Source organism: Nuphar pumila, chromosome 3, assembly GCF_984573655.1.
Source record: "Nuphar pumila chromosome 3, dmNupPumi1.hap1.1, whole genome shotgun sequence".
NCBI lineage: Eukaryota > Viridiplantae > Streptophyta > Magnoliopsida > Nymphaeales > Nymphaeaceae > Nuphar > Nuphar pumila.
The window spans coordinates 91,188,188-91,196,674 of NC_143251.1; positions in this window are offsets into that span (position 1 = coordinate 91,188,188).

Below are 8,487 nucleotides of genomic sequence, written 5' to 3' on the forward strand. Positions count from 1 at the left end.
ACCATTCCAGGACTCCACTTGGCTCCATTTTTGTTTTTATTTTATTTTTAATAAAGGTAGCCCACCATGAGGTGGCGCCACCTGAGGACTCCCTACAAAAGGTGAGTTTAAATTTCAAATTCCAAGAGAGCACCCTCTGAGGTGGCGCCTTCTGGGAGCTCCCTGCAGAGAGAATCAAGCTAACTTTTGAAAAATTCCAAATTCCCCCTGCTGAGGTGTCTCACCCACAAAATTTCCATTTTTTATTTTTCTCAAAAAATCAAAATAGCCTTTTGAGGTGGCGCCACCTGAGGGCTCCCTGCAAAAGCCAAATTCGAATTTCAAACCCCCAGATGGCACCCCCTGAGATGGCGCCACATGGAGGGCTCAGATTGAACCTGTTTGAATTTCAAAAATTTTCAGAAAAATTATAAAAACAAGGGTTCACGCCCAGCCTAGAGGAGGATCATTTTTTTTTAGCTCTTGTGAATCTGCAAAATCCAACCTAGCCTTCCTAAAATCCGATTTTGAACTTTGGAAGTCGTGCCCCCTTTGGCTCATTGAAGAAAGGAGGAGTAGAGCTCGTGCTGTGGCGAATTCGATTCCAACAGAGGTCGATTTTTGTGAACCATCCGAAGCTTGGAGCGAAGGACGAAGGAAGCTCGTGATAGCTGACCCTTTCAGGAGCTCCTACGCTGCGTAACGAAGCAAGGTGCACTTCTTTTCCCCTTGATGTGATGCTATAATCCGAATCGGGAGTCGTTTGAAGAAAGAGCTCATCTGAGTTATGGATTGAGCTATTCTCATAAAACGACATACATAAAAATGTGTCATTATGCTTCCTTGATGATTTTAACATGCATGTAGTTAGCTAGGTTTAATTTGCATTTTATTTCATTCATTTAGCATATTTCATGAATTAATTAGGATTAATTTAGCCTTTATTTCAATTCTGCTTATTTTCAGTAGGTCTCTGTTTTTGTCAGTCAGTCCACACGTCATTTCATGCATTTATTTTTTATTACAAATCCCAAAAAAATCACGGAATGCGACCCTAGGTGTCCCTGAAATTTTGCCAAAAATTCGGAGCCATTTGAATTTGTTTACTGCGGTAAACATCCAAAATGGTAAGTCGGGTTTTGTAACCCGGGATGCGTTTTGAAAACCATTTGTCGACTTGTAAAATCGAGTTCTCCCTCCTGGGAGATCCGATTTTCGATCCGAAAAATGCCCTGAACTCGGGAAAATGTCTAGTTTTTAATATGATTTTATCAGATTTTTATTTTTTTTTTTTTATGTCTGACAAAAATCCGAGATGTCGGTACACGTGTCAGAGCCTAATTTGGGCCTCTAAGATCTTGGATCGACTTAGGGCTATGGTTTCTCTTTGTGTGTTGCTCCAAATCCGAAACTGTAAAAAGTGAAAGTGGTGTCCGAGATGTCCTTTGTTTGAATCTGAAAGCCTGTAATTTTTAAAACAGTGTTGACCCCTGCTTCGGATTTTTTTTGTCAGCCCCTTGTTTTGCTACATTTGTCTGTTCTGTTAGTTTAGGCAGAAATAGTTATATTTTTATCTGTGTTTCCGTTGATCAAATGCCGAAGTCATAAACATGAAAGTTGTTCATGTAGGTGTCGTGCATATCTATGATTAATTTCGTAAATTTCCATGGCCGTTTTGTATTTTTTTAGCATTTTACATCAGATTAGTGTGATTTTTACCTCTGTCAGAACTAAATCCCTGTTGCCGAACTCACCATGGCTCAAATCCCAAAGCTGTAAAAACCAAAAATGTTCCATTTCGGGTATTTTAGCAGTCTGCAAAATATCAAAAGTTTCCATGGTGTAAATCTTGCATTATCATATTAGGCATTGCATTTGGTTCGGATCCATAGGCAAAATCCATCATTTTAGGACTTTCCTTGAATTTTAGCATTTAAATCATATCATTTCGTGATTTTTAGCATTCTAGGTTGTTTAGCAGAGTAAGTAGATGCTTCATACCGAATTTGGTGCAATTTGGAATCCATTTGAGGTTCGGATTATCCACAATACCAGAACAGGGTCCCGCAGGACCCAGATCCAAGCGAAAAACAAGCGAAATTCGTTATTTTGGCTAAATTTCAAAATGTCAAATTCTGATTTTACAGTCCTAATGTGTTTAGAATCATGTCATATTGCATTTCATCATCATTGAATTCAATTTGAATTTCAAAACCCCAATTTTACTAAGTTTTCCTTCAAAAAACCCTGATTTTAAAGGTGTAACTTTAATTTTAGGGGTATTTTGGTCATTTTAACCCCAATTCCGAATTTCAAACTGTTTTCCACTGAATTCCCTGCATTTTCATCATTTCAAATATCAAGGAAGCATGAGAATAGGGTTTATATCCAATTAAGTCCAATAATTTCATAATATTATTGGAAAATCTTGGAAAAACCCACATATTTGAGCTAACTTTATTTCAAGCTTGGCAGGGACATTCCAAAGAAGGAGCTGAAGTCTGCAAATTTTTTTATTTCCTTTATTTAGTGATGTAATAATGTAAATTTTGGAATAAGAGATTTAATTTCCTGCTTAGACTAGGATGCATATCATATAGTTTGAATTTATGCAATATCCTGATTATATGATTCATGCATTTTATTTCAAAAGCACTATGGATGTTCACGAATGGCACGTGCACCAACTCTTAGGGAGTTGATGGACTCGGTGGGATCCATATTTACGGCCCTAGTCGGAATATGGACGAGACCCAGATCCATCATCTTTCTACTAGTCACATTGAGCCTACACTCTTAGGCTATCTTAAAATGCACATCATATTTCCAAAGTTTTCAAAATCATGTGCATCAAATCAACTAAATTCTGAACATATTCATGGCCACAGTCAGGATATGTGAAGGATTTATCTTGACTTAATGCATATTTTTCCAACAAATCTCTTAGAAAATCTTTTCAATGTGCATTCATTCACTTATGTCATTTGCATCATAGAATCATTGATTTTCTCAAGATTTTCTCAAGAAAACTTCATTCTCAAGAAATCGATTTCTCAAGAAATTCTAAGGATTTTTCAAAATCGGTTTTCCAAAGACAAGCTTTTCCACAGTTTTCCCAGGAAAATGATGTTTTCTTAAGAGATTCAAAAGAGTTTTCCAATCTTTCTCCAAGATCCAAAATCGATTTCCAAGTATTTAAAAAGGTAAAATTCCCAGGATTTCGATTCCCCAAGTTTTGAATTTCCTTCTCCAATGAGTTTTCCTATAAATTTCCCATCATTCTCCTAAGAAAACTCTCAAAGTCCAAGTTTTCCTAAGAAGTGTTTCCCTTTTCAAAAGGTTCATCTTTTCTCAAGAATCACTTCCATTTTCCCAAGATTTTCAACTATTTCTGAATTTTCCACATCTTTATAAGCTTTCTCATGTTTTCAAAAACCCCTTTTTATCTGAGTTTCCTGAGAAATTGACCTCTTTCCTGAGAGATTCTTTCCAACTCCAAATGTTTTCTAAGCATACATCATGTTTTCCAACTGGCATTTTCCAAAATCTCATAGCACATGCCTGAATTCTCTGTGCATTTAGGATAGAACATAACTTTGATAATTTAACTAAGTCAAGCACGATTTTGGTCCTTGGTTCGATTACCCCTGTTAAAGGCGGCAGGAACGGTCGAACCTCGTACCGACAGGTCGAGCCCCATCCCATGGATTTTCCCGCAATTTTCAAAAACGGAGGCGAGTATTTCAAAACAATTTCCAAAATCCGGTCAAAGTTTGGAGCGCGAAAGCGTTTCTCTCTTTTTCTCTTCCGCAAGGAAGGGAAGGCGGGGGAAAAATTTTGCGACGATAACAAGTCCTCTCTCTACTCTCTCTGCTCTCGACGTGGTACTCACATCCACTCCTCAGTGCCATAACAGATTTGGCCTGTTGCTGTGACTCAGTCTGGTACAGGCCTCCAGTCATCTGGTCTTTGCCCTTCGGGTTCATGACAGCCTGGCTCAGCAAAGTACCCTCGGGTTTCCTACTGATAGCCTCTGCTAACTGTCCCATTTGCCACTCTAGCTTCACAATGGACTGCGTGTGCGAACTCAAGATCTGGCTACACTTCTCGAAAGCATTCTGGTTAGAGGTTTTCACCTCTTGGAATGCTTGGAGAAGTCTCTCCTCAAAAGATGTCTGCGAGGCAGACACTTGCGGAACCGGAGGAGGAAATGAGGAAGAAGTCTGGGGATAACTCGGCCTCTGAAATGTCTAAGTAAATGCTGGCGGCCGAACTGGCTGAGAGGATGTAGGCATCTGGATGGAAAACTGTGGATTCTTCCATGAAAAATTGAGGTGGTTACGCCAACCCGGATTATATGTAGATGAAAATGGGTTGTTATGCGGTCTGGCGTAACCCTGAGCTGCCTGAACTTGTTCTTGAACAAATTCAGGGTACTGAGCTGCCGAAGGGAACTTAGTGATCTCATGTGCTGAACTGGCACAAAGAGTCCACACCTGTTGAGTAGTGGATGGGCCCGAGAGAAGTTGGTCCAACTTCTGAGCAATCATGTCTACCTTGCACTGTAGTGCAATAGATGAACCAACCTCGAGGACACCAGCTTTCTTCTGAATACTGGGTGTGGCTCTATCTGAATGAGAGCTAGAAGCATGGTGGAGAGAATTTTCTGTCAATGTGTCAAATAGCCTTCATGCTTCATCCTCGCTCTTCAACATGAAGGTCCCTTCGCATGAAGAGTCGATCATTTGACAATTCCTGTCAGACAATCCATCATAAAAGCTCTACACCAGCTGTCGTCTCGGCACCTGATGATGGGGACACTTCCTAAGGAGATCCTTCATTCTCTCCCAGGTCTCATGAAACTACTCGCCATCTAGCTCTGAGAAACTACTCGCCATCTACCTATGGGAAAGTACTTCCTAAGGAACTCCTGTTGTAGTTGATCCCATGACCCTATCTCTACTGAATCTAAGGACTTTAGTCAATACTTGGCATTGTCCTTCAATGAAAACGGGAATAAGGTCAACCTCAAAGCATTATTGTCGAAATTTTGTATCTTAATAGTAGAACAGATTTCGAGGAATTCGTCTAAGTGCATGTAGGGATCCTCGTGACTAAGTGTGATCATCGCAAAAAAATTTCCTCTCTTGATATTCTCTCTCTTTCTTCTCTTTTCCTTTCTAATCCCTATTTCCTCCTTTTTGAAAGGAGAAAATAAGAGATAGAAAGGAAGAGAGAAGAGAAAGTGGAACTCTTTTGCGGGGTCTCACTTGACCTTTATTTTGAAAATATTTGAGAAAATAACTCACCTCCATTTTGAAATATTTGTGGGAAAACTGGGAGACGGGATTCGCTCGTCGGTACGAGGTTCGACCGTTCTTGGCGCCTTTACCAGGGGTAATCGAACCAATGATCGAATTCATGCCTTTTGCTTTGCTAAGAAATTATCTAAGAATTTATTCTAAGTCTAGATGCACAAAAAATCATGCTTGTGCAATGCTGAGATGTATGCTCTTTTTGAAAAAAATTGATTTTTGGAAATCTCCAAGTGTTTCTGATAAAAATAGAGTGAAGAAATGGTTTAACTCAGAACTTAAGATTTAGAGTTCTAAGTTTTTTGAATAATCAGAGCTTGGGAAAATAATCTAGACTTTTGAAAGGAAGTATCTTGAAATTAAGATAAAAGGAGAAGAAAGGAAATTTCAAAGTCATAAAAGGGACTTTGAATCAGAATAGAGATGAAATGGAATTGAATTCTAACATTGAAGTTTGAAATCGGAATGAAATATGGGAAATCTAAATAGAATTGAGAAATAGAATTGATTTGAAAGTTGAAATTCAAGATGGGATTTGAATCCAAAGTCTGGGTTCTAAATAGAGTTGAGATCCAAGATAAATTGAATTCTGGATTTGGGATCCTAAGGGGAATTGGATCTAAAATATGAGATCCAGGGTGGAATTGGATCTGAAGTTTGGAATGGAATTTGGATCTGAGGTCTGAGATCCGAAATGGAAGTGAATTCTGGATCCTAAATGGAATTTGGATCTGAAGTCTGAGAATGGAATTCGGATCTGAAATTTGAGATCCGAAATGGAAGTGAATTCTGGATCCTAAATGGAATTTGGACCTGAAGTCTGAGATCCGAAAGTAGAACTGGGTTCTGGATCCTAAAATGGATTTGGATCTTGAAGTCTGAGATCCAAAGTAGATTTGGATTCTGGATTCTAAAATGGTGTGGATCTGAAGCCTGAGATCCAAGATAAAATTGGATTCTGAATCCTAGTTGAAGATTGGATCTGAAGCCTGAGATCCAAAATGGGATTGGATTCTGGATCCTAAATGGATTTTGGATCTTAAATCTGAGATCCAAAGTGGAATTGGATTCTAGATCCTAGAATGAATTCGAATCTGAAATCTGAGATCCAAGGTGAAGTTGGATTCTGGATCCAGAATCTTAAATAGGAATTGGATCCAAAATCTGGAATCCAAGTTGAATTTTGGATCTAACTTTTGGATTTGGAATTTCAAAATTAATTTGAGAATTTGAACTTTGAATATATAAATGAATTTCAAAGTCAATTTGGACTTTGAATTTGAAAACTTGAATTTGGAATTTAGAAAATGAATCAAGAATTTCAAAGTTAAATTGAACTTTGAATTTAATTTCAAAGTCAAAATTTGGACTTTGAAGATGAGATAGAATTGATGAATTTGAAATGGAAATGGAAGAAAAGACAATCACTTGGGTTTTTGAAAATATGATGCAATTCTATCCTAAATGATGAATGAAAAAAGATTTGAAATTGGATTTTGAAAAAACTATTTCATTCTTTAAATGAATAAAAAATGAGATTGAAGATATAATACATCCGTGACTATGGTCATTGAATGTATTATATAATAACCACATTTAAATTCAAGTGAAGAATAAAATACATTTTGGTGCTTTTAGAGAATTTAAAATGAAATTAACTCTCAATATACCCTGACTATGACCATTGGTATATATATTGAATTAATTTTAAATTAAATTCTGATAAAAGAGGAAAATATTTAAAGAAAATATGATGATTTTTTAAAAGGATTCAGTGTGGATCCAGTGTTATTTTATAAAAGATAAAAATGCTAAGTTTTGTTTACATCCTGACTATGGCCATTGATGTAAATTATCAACTTAGGATTAATTACCTCTTACGAAATGATGCATGTGCCATTCGTGTTTTACCATTGTGAGATTTTGAGAAATAAAGGCAAAAAGCATGAAAATAAATAATTTATGATACTTATAATGGTCATTCATTTTATCTAAGACAGGAAATGTAAATTCTCATTAAGATCTAATTATTACAAGAATTGAATTTACAACCCCCAAGAAATGATATTCACTACATATTCCCTGCAAAACACTTGATTAGTAGAAGAAAATAGAAGAAAATTGTACATATCATATAGATGTTAAAAGTGCTCATACATGATGGAAAGATGGGAAATGATATATATATACTTATATACATATCTATATATAGGCATATATGTATATATATATATATATACATATATATAGGTATGTATGTATATGTATATATATACATATATGACATATATAATATCTTGTGAAATAAGAAAGATGAGAATTGGGTTTGGAAATGAGTGCATGTGTTGTTGGTAAAGGGGAATGTGGTTGTATTGTCAAAGGAAAAAGGTATAGATGGGGATGAAATTGATCTCCAATTAAACTGTGAACCTGAAGTCTGCATCCTTGGAAGATGTAGCTGTGATGAAATTACAGTTGTCATATTGGGTGTTATTTGAGAGTTCTGTGATGTCTGTACAACATTGAACAAGGCTTTATTTGCACTTTTAGAGGACTGACCCATATAACTTCTTAGCTAGCTTCCTTGAATAATTTGCCCCTGTATGATGTTTTACTAAATATATCCAGGCTGCAATGGCCTGTTCTGAAATCAAGAATGTGCTAGGGACTGAGAAAATTTGTGATTGACGTTGGCCAGGTACCAGTTGGAACTTCTGTGGAATCTACCCATAAAGGTCATGTAGCCGAGCCTATTGTATGCTATACTAGTCTTGGTATGGAAGCTTGAATGATATATCTTAAGAGTTCGAGTGATGAGGTGTGGCGGACAAATGTGTTACTACACATGTGATAGGGGTGTAACGATATGCTATGGGGTGACATACTGGGTAATGATGGCAATATGATGGGGATGTAGTGGTAGCAAAAAGCTATTGTAGGGGCAGCTGGAGACAGATATTGTAAGACCCGCAATTTTTCAGAAAATATCTGAATAAATTCATGAGGCATTTTCCAGTGAAAAATAGTGTTTTTACCGTAAAGTGAATCGAACCGATTCCTGCGACCCAGATATACTTAGAATATTCGTATCTTCATATCTTCACGAATATATGCTCAAACGCTCTGGAGGTCATAACTTCCTCCCTGATCGAAATCAAGATATTCCTGTGAGCCAACTTTCTTAGTTACGTCC